Source organism: Stomoxys calcitrans, chromosome 3 (assembly GCF_963082655.1).
Source record: "Stomoxys calcitrans chromosome 3, idStoCalc2.1, whole genome shotgun sequence".
Lineage (NCBI taxonomy): Eukaryota > Metazoa > Arthropoda > Insecta > Diptera > Muscidae > Stomoxys > Stomoxys calcitrans.
Window position 1 is genome coordinate 27,655,454 of NC_081554.1, and position 18,945 is coordinate 27,674,398.

Consider the following 18,945-nt stretch of genomic DNA (forward strand, 5'->3'; position numbering starts at 1 on the left):
TGATTTTCAACAACTTTGCTAAGTTTGGTTGAAATCGGTCCATAACCGATTTCGTATCCCATTTGGCTGAAATTTTGCATAACGTGTTTTGTTATGGTTTCTAACTAGTGTGCAAAGTTTGGTTGAAATCGTTCTATAACCTGAATAGCTGTCATATAAACCTACTTTGAATCTTGAATTCTTGGGCCGCTAGAGGGCGCAATTCTTGTCCGATTTGGCTGAAATTTTGCATGACGTGTTTCGTCATGACTTGCATCTACGGTGCTAAGTAGGGTTCAAAACGGTCCATAACCCGATATAGCTGCCATATGAACCGATCTGGGATCTTGACTTCTTGAGCCTCTAGATGGCGCAATTATTATCCGATTTGGGTGAAATTTTGAATGAGATGTTTTGTTATGGTTTCCAAGAACTGTGTCATATATTGTTCAAATCGGTCCATAACCCGATATAGCTGCCATATAAGCCGATCTGGTATCTTGACCTTTAACATACGTGCCAAATATGGTCTGAATCGGTATATAGCCTGATACAACTTCCATATAAGTATGGCTGCAATCGGTCTATAATCTGAATAGCTATCGTATAAACCCATATGGGGTCTTGACTTGAGGGCGCAATTATTATACGATTTCGGTGAAAATTTGCATGACGTGTTTCGTTATGACCTGCAACTACTCTGCTAAGTATGGTTCAAAATGGTCCATAATCTGATATAGCTGCCATTGAAACCGATCTTGAATCTTGACTTCTTAAGCCACTAGAGGGCGCTATTCTTATCCGATATGGCTGAAATTTTGCATGAGGTGTTTTGTTATGGTTTCGAAAAACTGTGCAATGTATGGTTGAAATCGGTCTATAACCTAAATAGCTGTCATATAACCCGGTCTGGGGTATTGACTTCTTGATCCACTAGAGGGCGCAATTCTTATCCGATTTGGCTGAAATTTTGAACGACGTGTTCTTTTGTGACTTTCAACAACTGTGCCATGTATTGCTCAAATCGGTTCATAACCTGATATAGCTGCCATATAAACCGATTTTGAATGGTGACTTATTGAGCCGCTAGAGGGCGCAATTCATATCCGATATGGCTAAAATATTGAACGACGTGTTTTGTTGTGACTTCCAACAACTGAGTCATATATTGTTCAAATCGGTCTATAACTTATATAGCTGCCATATAAACCGATTTTGAATCCTGACTTCTTGAGCCGCTAGAGGGCGCAATCATTATTCTATTTGGCTGAAATTATGAACGACGTGTTTTGTTGTGAATTCCTACAACTCTGCCACATATTATTCAAATCGGTCCATAACCTGATATAGCTGCCATATAAACCGATTTTGAATGCTGATTTATTGAGTCGCTAGAGGGCGCAATTCTTATCCGATATGGCTAAAATATTGAACGACGTGTTTTGTTGTGACTTCCAACAACTGAGCCATATATTGTTCGAATCGATCTATAACCTTATAAAGCTGCCATATAAACCGATCTGGGATCTTGACTTCTTGAGCCTCTAGAGGGCGCAAATAACTTCATATAGCTCCAATAGCATAGCAAAAATTTTCTTTCATCCTTTGTTGGCATAAAAAGAGATACCGGGAAAAGAACTCGACAAATGCAATCCATGGTGGAGGGCATATAAGATTCGGCCCGGCCGAACTTAGCACTTTTAACTTTTAATTGTTTTTAAAGATTTCAAAACGTTAATGTTCACTTTTCTGAAGACATGTTGATAAATCGCTATGAAACTGGTAATAATGCTTTTCCTTTGATGGCAGTTAATTGAATTTCGTGCATTATGAAGAATAAAGCACGTGTTGTTCTTTTTCAGACTGGGTATTTTGGCGACCATGTGTTAATCATTGGCACCAAAAAAAAAATACATATTAAACAATGCGTAGTGGTTTTTATTATATATGCCAAATTTTATGGAAAGTGATATAAAATTACACCTTCCATTCTTTATCACAATGTATTGAGAGACTCTATTGTATTCAAATCAGTTATAAACGCCGCTCATTTTTGTATTCACTTTTAATTAGAATTTAACCGCTTTTTAACTAACAAGACCACTAAGCAATACACAATTACACTTCATATGAAGTTTACATACTTGGTAAAATTGATAACACAAGTGTTAGTTTTTCAATAGATGATTGGATAGATAGTTAGGTTTAGTAAATATGTACTTTCACACTTATTTCCAATTCGATATGACTTTCCGTTGCGTTTAACACACTTGCGTTTTCTTTCACTACAGTCAGGCACATAGCGAACGTTGCTGACGTTGCATAGAATATGTTGAACGAGCATTTAACCGCATTTTAATCATTTCAATATTTATTTTTCACACATTAGAGCATTTGAAGTTAAAGTTGCCATGGTTATTATAATTCACCTAAATTATTAGTTCAACGTGAACGAACGAATGAATGTACGTCAACATTTAACAAAAGTTCGAAAACAACTGCCAAAACAAAAACCAGAAAAAAATTGATATTCTTCTAATCACACACATACCGCTGCGGCCTAGCGGCTTGTTTACCATCAACATGAATGGGGCATTGAGAAGAACAAGAGTAGGAACAAAACAACAGTAACATGCATTCAACTCAAAAAAAAAAAAAAAAAAAACGCGCGCATTTTCTATGAAAACGAATGTTAGGAGCAATTGACGACGTGTTTCAAATGCTTTTTAAAAATAAAATAAAGTGAAAAAAACGAATTCGATATGAACTACTTTGGCATTTAGTACTTCTCTTTTTTGTATGATATGGATGGCGCGGCGCGTTGGTGTTACTTTCACTGATAACACATTTAATGCTCGTACTCCCCAACAATAATTGTTGGTGTAGTTAATGGTAAATTGCTGCCCCTGGTGCCCTAGACGACGATCATTTAGGTTTGTGTTCATGTTTTTTTTTTTTTTTCTAGACAGCGTAACATTGGCATTACTTTTTATACCCTCCACCATCGGATGGGGGTATACTAATTTCGTCATTCTGTTTGTAACTACTAGAAATATGCGTCCAAGACCCCATAAAGTATATATATTCTTGATCGTCATGTCATTTTAAGTCGATCTAGCCATGTCCGTCCGTCTGTCGAAACCACGCTAACTTTCGAAGGAGTAAAGCTAGCCGCTTGAAATTTTGCAGAAAAACATTTTATTAGTGTAGGTCGGTTGGGATTGTAAATGGACGATATCGCTCCATGTTTTGATATAGCTGCCATATAAACCGATCTTGGATCTTGACTTCTTGAGCCACTAGATGATGGAATTCTTACCCGATTTGGCACGACGTGTTCTGTTATGATTTCCAACAACTGTGCTAAGTATGGTTTAAATTGGTCCATAACCTGATATAGCTGTTATTTAAACCGATCAGCGGTCTTGACTTCTTGAGCCTCTAGAGGGCGCAATTCTCGTCCGATTTAACTGAAATTTTGAACGTAGTGTTTTGTTATGATTTCCATCAACTGTGCTGAGTGTAGTTCAAATCGGTCCATAACCTGATATAGCTGTCATATAAACCGATCAGGGGTCTTGACTTCTTGAGATTCTAGAGAGCGCTATTATCGTCCGATTTAACTGAAATTTTGAACGTGGTGTTTTGTTATGATTTCCAAAAACTGTACCAATTATGGGTCAAATTGGTCCATAACCTGACATAGCTGTCATATAAACCGATCAGGGGTCTTGACTTCTTGAGCCTATAGAGGGCGCAATTCTTACCCGATTTGACTGAAATTTTGAACGTGGTGTTTTGTTACGATTTCCAACAAACTGTGCTAAACATGGTTCAAATAGGTCCATAACCTGATATAGCTGTCATATAAACCGATCAGGGGTCTTGATTTCTTGAGCTTTTAAAGGGTGCAATTCCTATCCGATTTGGCTGAAATTTTGTACGATGTGTTTCGCTATGACTTCCAACAACTGTGCTAAGTATAATACAAATCGTTCTATAAACTGATATAGCTGCCATATAAACCGATCTTGAATCTTGACTTCTTGAGCCTATAGAGGGCGCAATTCTTACCCTATTTGACTGAAATTTTGAACGTAGTGTTTTGTTACTATTTCCAACAACTGTGCAAAGTATGGTTCAAATCGGTCCATAACCTGATATAGTTGTCATTTAAACCGATCAGAGGTTTTGATTTCTTGATCTTCTAGAGGGCTCAATTCCTATCCGATTTGGTTGAAATTTTGCACGACGTGTTTTGTTATGATTTCCAACAACTGTGCTAAGTAAGGTTCAAATTGGTCCATAACCTAATATAGCTGCCATTAAACCGATCTGGGATCTTGACTTCTTGAGCCTCTAGAGGTCGCAATTATAATCAGATTTGTCTAAAATTTTGTCCGACGGATCCTCTTATGACCGTCGACATACGTGTTTATTATGCTCTGAATCGGTCTATAGCCTGATACAGCTCCCATATAAACCGATCTCTCTATTTTCCTTCCTTAGCCCCCAAAAGGCGCAATTCATATTCGAATTGGCTGATTATAGTCCGAATTGGACCATAATTTGATATCGCTTTAATAGCAGAGCAAATCGTTTCTTTCATCCTTTTTTTACCTAAGAAGAGATGCCGGGAAAAGAACTCGACAAATGCGATCTATGGTGGAGGGTATATAAGAGGCGGCCTGGCCGAACTTAGTACGCTTTTACTTGTTTTTTTTTTCTACACAGCGTAACATTGGCATTACTTTTAATGTTCAGATGTTGGCTCGCCCTTGTAACTCAACAGAATGCTTTTCAGTTCTTTAAAATAGAGCAACTTCATAGCAACTTCCTTGAATATCGTAAAAACATTTTCCAACAAATCAACTAAAGTGCTGTGAAAGATTGATGATGATGATGTTGTACTTGAAAATCCATTTTGATTGGAAAATTGCTGATGTGTAACTGGCCTAGAACAATTGATAAGTTAATGACAGGAGAACATCAAAACTTTCGTCACAGATGTTGATGGTACATGATCGGGAATGTTAGAGGCGACAAGAAAAACAAAACCAGGCAATATACCAAATATTGTAGTTTAATAAGATACGAAAAGACAAAAAGGTTATCAAGGTATGGCACTAGGAAAATTTTTTTCTATTTTACAAAATTGGCAAGGCCATTAGCAAGCTAACAGCTATTGGCCCTTACAACCGAAGGTGGGATAAAAAAAAATTTAATAAAATGAAATGAGAGAAAGCAAAGTTATTTAAAAAAAAAAAAAAAAGTGAAAAGGAATTAAGTTCGGTCGGGACGAAGTTTGGATATCCACCACCTCGGGTATTTATGTAAACCCCCTGCTGTCACAATCCGGTGAAAATTGGATGAATTAAGCACTCAAATTCGGCAAGGACATTGAGTGGTATAATCTATTGGGTTGCCCAAAAAGTAATTGCGGATTTTTCATATAGTCGGCGTTGACAAATTTTTTCACAGCTTGAGACTCTGTAATTGCATTCTTTCTTCTGTCAGGTATCAGCTGTTACTTTTAGCTTGCTTTAGAAAAAAGTGTAAAAAAAGTATATTTGATTAAAGTTCATTCTAAGTTTTATTAAAAATGCATTTACTTTCTTTTAAAAAATCCCCATTTACTTTTTGGGCAACCCAATATATAAATCACTATTCAATTTTGTAAAACAAAATATTGATCTGTTTGGCAGCTATATCCAAATATAAACCCATCTGAACCATATTAAAGTTGGAGATGGGGAGGCTCGGAAAAACTCATTGTTTAAAATTTCAGCGAAATCGGGTAATAAATAAAGCGTTTATTGGCTTCAGACCCCTTATCGGCAGATCGGTCTATATGACAGCTATATCTAAATATAATCCGATCTGAGCCATATTTTTGTCCTACGTTGGGAGGCCTAAAACTATTCACTGTTTCAAATTTCAGCAAAATCGGGTAATAAATAAAGCTTTTATGGACTTCAGACCCTTTATCGGGAGATCGGTCTATATGGCAGCTTAATCTAAATATAGTCTGATCTGAAGCATATTGAGGATAGTTGTCGGGAAGCCTTCAACTACTCACTGTTTCAAATTTCAATGAAATCGGATTAAAAATAAAGCATATATGGGCATTAGACCCTTTATTGGCAGATCGGCCTATATAGCAGAAGAACTTAAGAAAGGTATATCAAAGAGATGTATCTGTGCCAAATTTCAGCTCAATATCTCAATTTTTGAAAGCTGTAGAGTGATTACAACAAACGGACGGATAGACACACGGAAATCGTTAAATCGTCTTAGAATTTTATGACGAATCGAAATATTGGGTTGCCCAAAAAGTAATTGCGGATTTTTTAAAAGAAAGTAAATGCATTTTTAATAAAACTTTGAATGAACTTTAATCAAATATACTTTTTTTTGCACTTTTTTTCTAAAGCAAGCTAAAAGTAACAGCTGATAAATGACAGAAGAAAGAATGTAATTACAGAGTCACAAGCTGTGAAAAAATTTTTTAACGCCGACTATATGAAAAATCCGCAATTACTTTTTGGGCAACCCAATATATATACTTTTTCGGGTCGGAAATTGATATTTCGATGTGTTGCAAACGGAATGACTAAATGAATATACCCCCTATCATACGGGGGTTGGTATAAAAATATATTCTGGTTGCCAGATACACATACATGCCCAATTTCAGACCTTTAGTTCCATCTGAACACAAAGTGCCAAACGATTTTTTTGAATAGATTACTTAGTCACCTTCTTAGTTTAACCTATATATCACATTTCTGACATCTAGCTCCATCTATAAAGAAAGTACCAAATGGTACCAAATTTTGTACCAAAATTTTTGAATTGGTGTAAATTCATTTAGTTACCCATCATGTATTTCTAAGTTCGGCTCGTTTTCATAGCTAAAATCGTTCGAACAAGGAAAAGCCTTAAATTTTGGGCCAACTTTTTTTTCACATTCCCACTTTTTCTTAACCACACTTCGTTTCATTGTCTGAGAAAATATTATCCCCATAGCTAAAGCCTGGCAGATTGCTGGAAACAGAAAATTACTTCCATCACAAGTGGGGGAAAATGTCCAAGACCAGAACCCATAGGCCCCGTGTGAATGGGTCATTCAGTTGGATTAGGCTCAAGGTGTGCGATAGAGATAAAGGAGGGAACTTTGAGAAGGAATCGTCCAGTTACCTGAGGACGAGTGGTGATACTGATTTCTCAAGCATTGGTGCCAAACTCATGGTGACAGGTTCAAATGAGTTTTCTGAGGATAAATTCCTATCGGACACAGACAATGAGGCTAACACAACAGGTCACAATGTTGCCAAATCGAAAATTTTTGGAAATAATTCTGGAACTTTTGAAGGAATAGAAATATGGAAACACCCGAAAGTTAACGCAGTTAATGTTGAGGTGTTTTCCAGTATGCAAAATTTGTCACACAATTTCAGAAATACCGACGATAAATTTCAAAAAAAATTTTTTTGGTAAGCCCAATAACTCATTTTAGCATATTTTTTGTAGGGTTTTACAAGCTCCATTTTTTTAAAGAAGCCGATTGGCCTATAATTGACTATTCTAGGAAATAAACTTTTAAGCAGATAGCGATATGGACACGAATCTTAACAAAGTCTATGTTTTCCAATAAATATGCAAAATTTGGGGAGCAGGTCCAGAGGGGCATGTTAAGATTCGTGTCCATATCGCTATCTGCTTAAAAGTTTATTTCCTAGATTTTTTGATTTGGCAACACTGTGCAGTGGTGGAAAGTTTCAACCCTGAGCTTGATACCGTTTCTGCAGGTTTCTTTCACCTGTAGAGCCGCTACGACGATCCTGTAGGTCCTCCTGATGGCAGAAGGATTTGGTTTAGGAACCATGGGTGAATAGAGGCGTGGTTCATAGGTCCATACTCGAAGGGCATACAAGGTATTTGCTAATTGGAGGCTGTGAACACTCCAAGATTTTGTGGCCAAATCTTAAACTAAACAGATCTATAGCTGTAGTGGACTTGAACAGAAGTCTCAATAATCGTGTCCTTCAGGTCACTGTCTGATTGGAAGATATGCTAATTAACTAAAGGTTGAAAGTAATGATTTCTACAGAAGCTGTGAGTACGTCAAGGAAGGAAATTTATAGAACATATGCAGTGCGCCTGTCCTGCACTCTGGCAAGAAGAAGTTCCAAGAAGGACTCGTCAGAATGAGCGGATGTCAACATTCTTAAGTAATCAGGCTATAGACAAGTTCGAATGGCGCGACGCAGTGCGACACCTCTTTGGAGGTAGACGTTTTTACTTGACTGCCATACTAAATGATATATTGGGTTGCCCAAAAAGTAATTGCGGATTTTTTAAAAGAAAGTAAATGCATTTTTAATAAATCTTTGAATGAACTTTTATCAAATATACTTTTTTACACTTCTTTTCTAAAGCAAGCTAAAAGTAACAGCTGATTACTGACAGAAGAAAGAATGCAATTACAGAGTCACAAGCTGTGAAATGAATTTGTCAACGCTGACTATATGAAAAATCCGCAATTACTTTTTGGGCAACCCAATAGTATCTGACTAATTCCGCCAGGATTCGCACCCAGGTGGCCTCCAAGCGGCCAATTAAAACCTTAGCTAAGCTAAAAATGTATTAAAGAAATTTCAATAGAAATATTAGACCACAACTTCAAACTAATAACAGAATCTTGTTTTAAATCCATCTCCAGGCATGAAAGTTAAAGCAAAAAATGTTTTAATAAACTATTTGTCTGCATAATTTATGATGTGTAAACTCAGACATTGGGTAAACATGAACATGGTATACAATATATTGAAAACAAAAATACAGCAAGAAATAAATATAAATAAATAAAACACACCATACCGCCATCTGTGACATGTCGAGCAGCACTGAGTGCTAGAGTACAAAAATATGTAGCCGTCGACACCGCATGAGTAACTTATTAATAATTCCTCAACACTTTTGTTGTATAGTTGACACTTTTTTTTTTTCGCTGTCTCTGCCACATTGAATCAATGTGCATCTGTGCCCACTCAGCATTGCGTATGGACAGAACGACAACGTGTTTCGAGTGACAACTGAGCAGGCGGCATTTCTGTTGCACTTCTGGGGCCGACAAGCAAAAGTTGGTGGTGTTCAAAATTAAAGGATACCATTTAAATTCAATTAAACGATAGCAACTCAAGCGTAAGATGGACAGCATAAAACAATTGGGAAAAACAAAACACAAAAATTCAATGAAAACAGAATTAAAACAGATGAAAACCTTCAGTAGTAGTATTGTAGTAGTGGTAGTGGTCCAAAAGCAAGTAAGAACTTTTAACCATGGAGCTTCGAATGCGAATGAATGTACAATTATGGTCCTGGTTTGTGTGCCTGTATGCCTGCCCAGACAAGGACACTTTTTCCAAAGGCAATTATTTACATTTAACATCACAAAGGACAACAATTGGACTTGCAAAACACTGCCAACACACACACACACACACAGAAGCAGTAATCAAACTTTAAACACATATTTCAGTGGGAGGTAGTCTGTATTTAACGATAGATAGATGAAAAAGCAGGGAAGAATATGAAAACTCTGGAGGTATCATGAGAGTCAAAAAGGCGTAGAACTTCGGTACCAGTCTGATCTATGATGGAGTAACATATTGGTGTATGTTGTTTCAAACTAAACTGAAGTAATTGTTGGCCACTGTGGCTTAGAGCAGAACATGCTCAACCAAGAAGCTAAATAACTGAGTTCGAATCCCGACAAGAGCATGAGAAATATGCTAAACGGTGGTTATACCCAATTTTGCGGTATTCCTCAATGTTTAATATTTTTAACAAGTGATATAGTACACATCGTTCAGATTAGGCTATAAAAAAGCAAGTCCCTTATCATTATGCTCAAACAGTGGAATCGTACATCACCTATTGATAAGTAAACATTTTTGCCCACAGTTCCATTATGAAATGTTCGTGGGCTAATTTGGAAACGGATTCGGATTTCTCATGTTTCACAACAATTTGGGCAAATAACCCATACCCACCTCATATTGCGCTAACAGGCCTGGTGCTGTGTTGCAACAAGAAACACATACACAGACTACAAATGTAGCAAGAATGAAATATTTAACGAAAAGAAGTGAAATGGAAAAGGACATGGCTATAGAATAAGAGAAAAAAAAAAAAAAAACACCAGAAGAGTGTTAACAACGAAAAACAAAAAAAAAAAAGCAAACAGGGATACAAATGTGCCTATACTGCAGGCGAATAAATTCGGTGCTACAGTGTTAATTCTTGCAAAAGGATACAATTGCAAAAAGTCCCAACAAATGAGGCAGAAGAAGGAAACACCGAGAAAAAAAATGTGTTGAAAATAAAACAAGTTAAAAAGAGTTAACCATCTTTCGTCATAGTCCGGTGAAAAATGTATAATTTATGCCCCCATATCAGTTATACCGAAAAATGATCCGATTTGGACCAAATTCGACACGGACATTGAGAGGTCTAATAAGTACAAGTCATTGTTCAACAAAATATTGGTCTTTTTGGTAGCCACATCCAAATATAGACCAAGCAGAACCATATACGACACGGATGTGTCAAATTTCACGCGAAATCGGATTATAAATGTGCCTTTTATGAAGACAAAACCTTAAATCTAGAGATCGGTCTATATGGCAGCTTTATCTAAATTTGGACCAATCTGGTCAAAATTGCAGAAAGTTGTTGAAGAGCTTAACACAACTCACTGTCCCAAATTTCGGCGACATCGGACTATAAATGCGCCTTTTAAGGACCCAAGACCTTAAATCGAGAGATCGGCCTATATGGCAGCTATATTCAAAACTGGACCGATCGGGGCCAAATTGAAGAAGGATGTCCGGCGGCCTAACCCAACCCACTGTACCGAATTTCGGCGACATCGGACAATAAATGGGCCTTTTAAGGACCCAAGACCTTAAATCGAGAGATCAGCCTATATGGCAGAAAGATGTCGAGGGGCCAAACGTAACTCACTGTCCCAAATTTCGACGACATCGCACAATAAATGTGCCTTTTATGGGTCCAAAACCTTAAATCGTGAGATCGGTCTATATGGCAGCTATATCCAAATCTGGACCGATCTGCCCCATATTGCAAGATGTCGAGGGGCCAAACGTAACTCACTGTCCCAAATTTCGGCGACATCAGACTATAAATGCGCCTTTTAAAGACCCAAGACCTTAAATCGAGAGATCGATCTATATGGCAGCTATATCCAAATTTGGACCGATCTGTCCCACATTGCAGAAAAATATCGACGGGCCCAACATAACTCACTGTCCCAAATTTCGGCGACATCGGACAATTAATGTGTCTTTTATGGGCCCAAAAACTTAAATCGTGAGATCGGTCTATATGGCAGCTATATCCAAATCTGGACCGATCTGGACCAAATTGAGGAAGGTCGTCGAAGGGCCTAACAAAACTCACTGTTCCAAATTTTGGCAAAATCGGATAATAAATACGCCTTTTATGGGCCCAAAGCCTTAAACCGAGAGGTCGTTTCAGCTCAATATCTCTATTTTTAAAGATTGTTGCGTGATTTCAACAGACAGACGGACGGACATGGCTAGATCGTCTTAGATTTTTACGTTGATCAAGAATATATATACTTTATAAATGGATATTTCGATGTGTTGCAAACGGAATGACAAAATAAATATAACCCCATCCTTCGGTGGTGGGTATAAAAAAAAATTACAATAAAACAAAGTAAGGAAAGGCTAAAATCGGGCGGAGCCGACTATACAACACCCTTCACCTTTCCTACACTTATAAATTCGGGCAATAGATATGTGTATATGAGAGCTAAATCTAAATCTGAACCGACCTTTTTTCCAACAGATCGTTTGAAAATTGCTGTTACTACGGCCATAGAAGTGAAAATCTGGCGATAAATATATATGGGAGCTATATTCAAGTCTCAACCGATTTTGATGATATCTTGCAGATATTTTTAGAGCAATAACAAACAATCCATGCCAAATTTTGTGCAGATCGGTTGAAAATTGTAGTTACTACAACCATTTAAGGTCAAATCGAGCGATACATATATATGGGAGCTATATCCATATCTGAACCAATTTTGATGAAATCTTGCAGATATGTTAAGAACAGTAACAAAACTATCCGTACCCTATTTTGTGCAGATTGGTTGAAAATTGTAGTTACTATGGCCATTTAAGTGCAAATCGGTCGATACATATATATATATCTAAATCTGAACCGATTTATACCAAAATCAATAGCTTTTGTCCTTGCACCAAAAAATTGACATATGCAAAATTTTGTGACGATTGGTTAATAAATACGACCTGTACCTTGATTACAAGAATACATATACTCACAGATGGACATGGCTAAATCGAATCAGAAAGAGATTCTGAGTCGATCGGTATACAGATCAAAGGGTCTAGCAAGCTCTTCTTCTTCTTAGCGTTGCAATCAAATGCACAAACCACAGTGATGGTGTAAATTATAATAAAACAAATAAAAGCGTGCTAAGTTCGGCCGGGCCGAATATTATATACCCTCCACCATGGATCGCATTTGTCGAGTTCTTTTCGCGGTATCTCTTTTTAGGCAAACAAAGGATAAAAGATAAGAATTGCTATGCTATTGGAGCTATATCAAGTTACTGTCCATTTCGGACCATAATTGAATGTTGGAGACCATAGTAGAAGTAATTGTCTAAAATCTCAGCCAATTCGAATAATTGCGCCCCCTAGAGGCTCAAGAAGTAAAATAGGGAGATCGGTTTATATGGGAGCTGTATCAGGCTAATGGCTGTTTCAGACCATTTTTGATACGTATGTTGAAGGTCATGGGAGAAGCCGTTGTATAAAAACTTCAGCCAAAGCGCACAATAATAACACCCTCCAGAGGCACAAGAAGTCAAAACCCAAGATCGGTTTATATGAAAGCTATATCCGATTATGGACTGATTTGAACCATACTTAGCACTGTTGTTGGAAGTCCTAACAAATCACGTCGTGCAAATTTCAACCAAATCGGAATTGCGCCCTCTAGAGGCTGAAGAAGTAAAATAGGTAGATCGGTTTATATGGGAGCTGTATCAGGCTAATGACCGATTCAGACCATATTTGACACGTATGTTGAAGGTCATGGGAGAAGCCGTTGTACAAAACTTCAGCCAAAGCGGATAATAATAACACCCTCTAGAGGCTCAAGAAGTGAATATCCCAGATCGGTTTATATGACAGCTATATTAGGTTAAGGACCGATTTGTACCATACATAGCACAGTTGTTGGAAGTGATAAAAAACACGTCGTGCCAAATTTCAGCCAAATCGGATAGGAATTACGCCCTCTAGAGGCTCAAGAAGTAAAATAGGGAGATCGGTTTATATGGAAGCTGTATCAGGCTATAGACCGATTCAGACCATATTTTACACGTATGTTAAAGGTCATGGGAGAAACCGTTGTACAAAAGTTCAGCCAAATCGGAGGTTCAAGAAGTCAAAACCCCAGATCGGTTTATATGACAGCTATATCAGGTTATGAACCGATTTAGACTATAATTGGCACAGTTGTTAGACTATACTTGGCACAAAACACCTCAGGCAAAATTTCAGCCAAATCGGATAAGAATTGCCCTGTATAGGCTCAAGAAATCAAGACCCCAGATCGGTTTATAGGGCAGCTATATCAAAACATGGATCGATATGGCCCATTTACAATCCCAGCCGACCTACACTAATAAGAATTATTCGTGCATAATTTCAAGTGGCGTGCTTTCGACAGATAGACGGACGAAAGTACATGGCTAGATCGACTTAAAATGACATGACGATCAAGAATATATATACTTTATGGGGTCTAAGAGGAATATTTCGAGGAGTTACAAACAGAATGACGAAATTAGTATACCCCCATCCTATGGTGGAGGGTATAAAAATTAAAATATTCCAATACATTTTTTATACCCTGCACCATAGGATGGGGGGTATACTAATTTCGTCATTCTGTTTGTAACTACTCGAAATATTCGTCTGAGACCCCACAAGGTAAAGGGTGATTTTTTTGAGGTTAGGATTTTCATGCATTAGTATTTGACAGATCACGTGGGATTTCAGACATGGTGTCAAAGAGAAAGATGCTCAGTATGCTTTGACATTTCATCATGAATAGACTTACTAACGAGCAACGCTTGCAAATCATTGAATTTTATTACCAAAATCAGTGTTCGGTTCGAAATGTGTTCATTCACCGTAACGTTGCGTCCAACAGCATCTTTGAAAAAATACGGTCCAATGATTCCACCAGCGTACAAACCACACCAAACAGTGCATTTTTCGGGATGCATGGGCAGTTCTTGAACGGCTTCTGGTTGGTCTTCACTCCAAATGCGGCAATTTTGCTTATTTACGTAGCCATTCAACCAGAAATGAGCCTCATCGCTGAACAAAATTTGTCAAAATTTGAACACATTTCGAACCGAACACTGATTTTGGTAATAAAATTCAATGATTTGCAAGCGTTGCTCGTTAGTAAGTCTATTCATGATGAAATGTCAAAGCATACTGAGCATCTTTCTCTTTGACACCATGTCTGAAATCCCACGTGATCTGTCAAATACTAATGCATGAAAATCCTAACCTCAAAAAAATCACCCTTTATATATATTCTTGATCGTCGCGACATTTTATGTCGATCTAGCCATGTCCGTCCGTCTGTCTGTCGAAAGCACGCTAACTTCCGAAGGAGTAAAGTTAGCCTTATTAGTGTAGGTCGGTTGGTATTGTAAATGGGCCATATTGGTCCATGTTTTGATATAGCTGCCATATAAACCGAGCTTGTGTCTTGGCTTCTTGAGCCTCTAGAGTGCGCAATTCTTATCCGATTGGAATGAAATTTTGCACGACGTGTTTTGTTATGATATCCAACAACTGTGCCAAGTATGATTCAAATCGGTCCATAACCTGATATAGCTGCCATATAAACCGATCTGGGATCTTGACTTCTTGAGCCTCTAGGGGGCGCAATTATTATCCGATTGGAATGAAATTTTGCACGACGTGTTTTGTTATCATATCCAACAACTGTGCCAAGCATGGTTTAAATCGGTCCATAACCTGACATAGCTGCCATATAAACCGATCTTGTGTCTCGACTTCTTGAGCCTCTAGAGTTCGCAATTCTTATCCGATTGGAATAAAATTTTGCACGACTCGTTTTGTTATGATATCCAAAAACTGTGCCAAGTATGATTCAAATCGGTCCATAACTTGATATAGCTGTCATATAAACCGATCTTGGATCTTGACATCTTGAGCCTCTAGCGGGCGCAATTCTTGTCCGATTTGACTGGAATTTTGTACGTAGTATTTTGTTATGATATTCAACAACTGTGCCAAATATGGTTCAAATCGGTTCATAATCTGATATAGCTGCCATATAATCTTGGGTCTTGACTTCCTGAGCCTCTAGAGGGCGCAATTCTTATCCGATTGGAATGAATTTTTGCACGCAGTTTTTTGTTATGATATTTTTGCACGCAGTATTTTGTTATGATATCCAACAACTGTGTCAAGTATGGTTCAAATTGGTTCATAACCTGATATAGCTGCCATATAAACCGATCTGGGATCTTGACTTCTTGAGCCTCTAGAGGTCGCAACTATTATCCGATTTGCCTGAAATTTTGTACGACATATTCTCTCATGACCATCAACATACGTGTTTATTATGGTCTGAATCGGTCTATAGCCCGATACAGCTCCCATATAAATCGATCTCTCTATTTTACTCCTTGAGCCCCCAAAAGGGCGCAATTCTTGTTCGAATTGACTGACATTTTACACAGGTCTCCAACATATAATTTAATTGTGGTCCAAACCGGACCATATATTGATATCGCTCTAATAGTAGATCAAATCTTTTCTTATATCCTTTTTTGCCTAAGAAGAGATGCCGGGAAAAGAACTCGACAAATGCGAATCATGGTAGAGGGTATATAAGATTCGGCCCGGCCGAACTTGTTTTTATTTATATTTCTTTTTCTGATGTTCTCATTAGGATATGAACACAAGCGTTCAGCGTCATAAGCGGACATGCTAACCTCCACAGCACAGGTGGTCTCCAAGATTGAATAGGATTTAGTTAGTTCAAATTCCTACCCTTCAAAGTGTCGTCTAAATATCCCGCTTTTCATAATTTCTTTCAGTGTAATGGATATAATAAACGAAAAGGATAGGTGTGCAAACACAGCACTTATCTACAACGAAAGCTACCATTGTTAGCACTGAAAAAATAAACCTTAAATTTTATTTTTTGTTTGCTTTTTTTATCTCCTTTATTTTCTTCTCAGAATTCCAGGGAAAAATACGAATGCAATGTAATAAATGTATTTCAATTGGAAAATTTCAAGTTAAATCATTCAAAAAAAATGAATGGCAATAACATATTAATAGCTGCAAATGGAAAGGAAACACCTTAGCAGGGTATTTCAAAGAGGATTGGTCTAAAAAGAAGAAAAAAAGTAAGCTTATTACAATACTTTTATCATGGCGGTAGTTATTGCAAATATTAATGGTTTTAAATCCGATTTTAGGGTCATTTCTGCCGTCAATAAACTTGGTTAACTCGAAGCCTTTCGGGTCGACGAGTCTGAGTTAAGGGCGTGTGTGACGAATGCGCATGCAACCCTGTAGAACAACGAAACGGTCGATAGGACGGCGAAAATCCTATGGGGAGATCCAGATCGTGAGAAGACGAGGCTATTACTAAAAGGAAGTTAGAAAGAGGTCAGTATAGCTCTTGGTACCATAACGGGACACATAGGAATATTTAGACTAAGGACCAAATAGGACTTGACTATGAACCAAATTCGGCACGGACATTGAGTGGTCTAATATGAGGGTTGTCTTTTATATTTCGGGATTTGAGAACAATAACAAATATTAATCATCGAAAATCGCTTTATTGTTTTTTTTCAAAAAATTCCCCATTAAGATCTATACATCATCAAATCTATGTTTTAAGTGCCCAAAAATGGAGTTGTTTGAGCCGATGTGAGAGAGCTGGCATTGTGGTGGTGACGTGTGATCTGTCTTCACTGGTTGGTTTCCTGATTTCTTGGAAGACAACTGGCAAACAAATGGTTGTGACCCACTCAGATTTGACCGTTCTGCGTTATACTAGTGGTACGATTGCGACATGTCCAGTTTTTTTTTTTTTTTTTAACAGGCGATCATTTGCTAGGAAGTGCTTCGTGCTCGAGCAACTTTTGCTGGATTTGGCTTATCTTGAAACACCCATACAGTCGACTGCTGTTTACTTTCGGGCACATACGCGTACATCTACGATTCATCACCTGTCACGATGTCATAGTCGTATTTCGAAGCACCGCGATCGTATTTTTGGAGCATTTCTTTCGACCAATCGACACGAGCCTTTTTTTGAACGACTGACAAATTTGGGGGGGATCCAAAGCGAAAAAATTTTTTGGCGGTCAAATGTTCATGCAATATTGAATCTATGCTGGTCCCACTAATGCCTACGGTTGTCTCAATCTGACGACAGGTCATATGACGATCTTGCAATATCAGATGGCACATAGCATCGATGATTTTGGACGACCTTCACCATACCATCGATAAACGCTGATCCTTGACAGAGCTTCATCACCCAAAATTGAATTAAGTTCATCGATGCACTGTTGTTGAGTTAATCCACGTCGAAAGTCGTAGAAAATAATTGCACGAAAATGTTCACGATTTAATTCCATTTTTTGGGCGAAATGAATTTTTGAAGTTACTGTAAACAACACAAATAGCGCTCGTTTGTCAAAACGTTCTGAGTACGTATAACCTCAATACGTATAATGTCAAGCACTACGATAGAGCTGTCAGTTGGCAGATTGCAAAATAAGACTTGCCCAACCCCGCAATATAAAAGGCAACCCTCGTACAGTATTTGAAAGTAGAGATATTGAGCTGAACCCTTGCAAAAAAAGTTGTAAAGAATAATCGTAGGAAAATGTTCACGATTTAATTCCATTTTTTGGGCAAGATGATTCTTTTAAGTTACTGTAAACAATACAAATAGCGCTCGTATGTCAAAAAGTTCTGAATACGTATAACCTCAAATATGTCAAGCTTTACGATAGAGCTGTCAGTTGGCAAATTGCAACTCAAGGTTTGGCCAATCACGAAATATAAAAGGCAACCCTCGTACAGCATTTGAAAATAGAGATATTGTGCTGAAACCTTGCAAAGATCGTTTTTTGTCCATAGGCAGATTATTTTGATATAGCTCCCATATAAATCAATCTGCCGATTAAAGGTCTTGCAAATTGCGAATTTTGCCCATGTACAATCCACTAAGGAATATGGGCAAACTTCTCATATATCAATGAGTGCAGTCCGATTCAAGTTTAAGCTCAATGATAAGGGGCCTCCTCTTTATAGCCGAGTCCGAACGGCGTGTCGCAGTGCGACACCTCTATGGAGCGAAGTTTGCATGACATAGTACCTCACAAATGTTGGTGGGGAAATTACCGCTGAAAAATTTTTCGTATGGTCTCGCCAGGATTCGAACCCAGGCGTTCAGCGTCAGCGTCAGGTGGACATGCTAACCTCTGCGCCACGGTGGCCCATTAAAGCCACATTTATTATCCTTTTCTGCTGAAATTCGAGGCAGTGAGTTGTCTTAGGCCACTTGACATCCCTCTTCAGTTTGGCCTAGAACCTCTGCGCCACGGTGGCCTCCAAGGTCTTAGGAGATCATAAAATGCAAATTTGACCATGAACATTCCATTAAGGAACTGGGGAAATTTCTCACAAATCAATGAATGCTTTTCGATTCAAGATTAAGCTCAAAGAAAAAGTACCTCCTTTTTATAGACGAGTCTTTGGGGAAGTTATTGCATGGCAAAGTACCTCACAA

At 37.9% G+C, this 18,945-nt stretch overlaps 1 protein-coding gene across 6 annotated transcripts in view; it reads right to left on the reverse strand.

The window, feature by feature from the left end:
- LOC106087249 (polypeptide N-acetylgalactosaminyltransferase 5) overlaps window positions 1-18,945 on the reverse strand; it is a 217,809-nt gene that overhangs the window by 85,986 nt on the left and 112,878 nt on the right. The window contains exon 1 of one of the 6 annotated variants that reach the window (XM_013252231.2): window positions 2,200-2,449. The exons of the other annotated variants lie outside the window; for them this stretch is intronic. The gene's annotated coding sequence lies outside the window, so the exon portion shown is untranslated. Of the gene's footprint in view, window positions 1-2,199; window positions 2,450-18,945 lie in introns of those variants that run through there. 6 annotated transcript variants of the gene reach the window in all.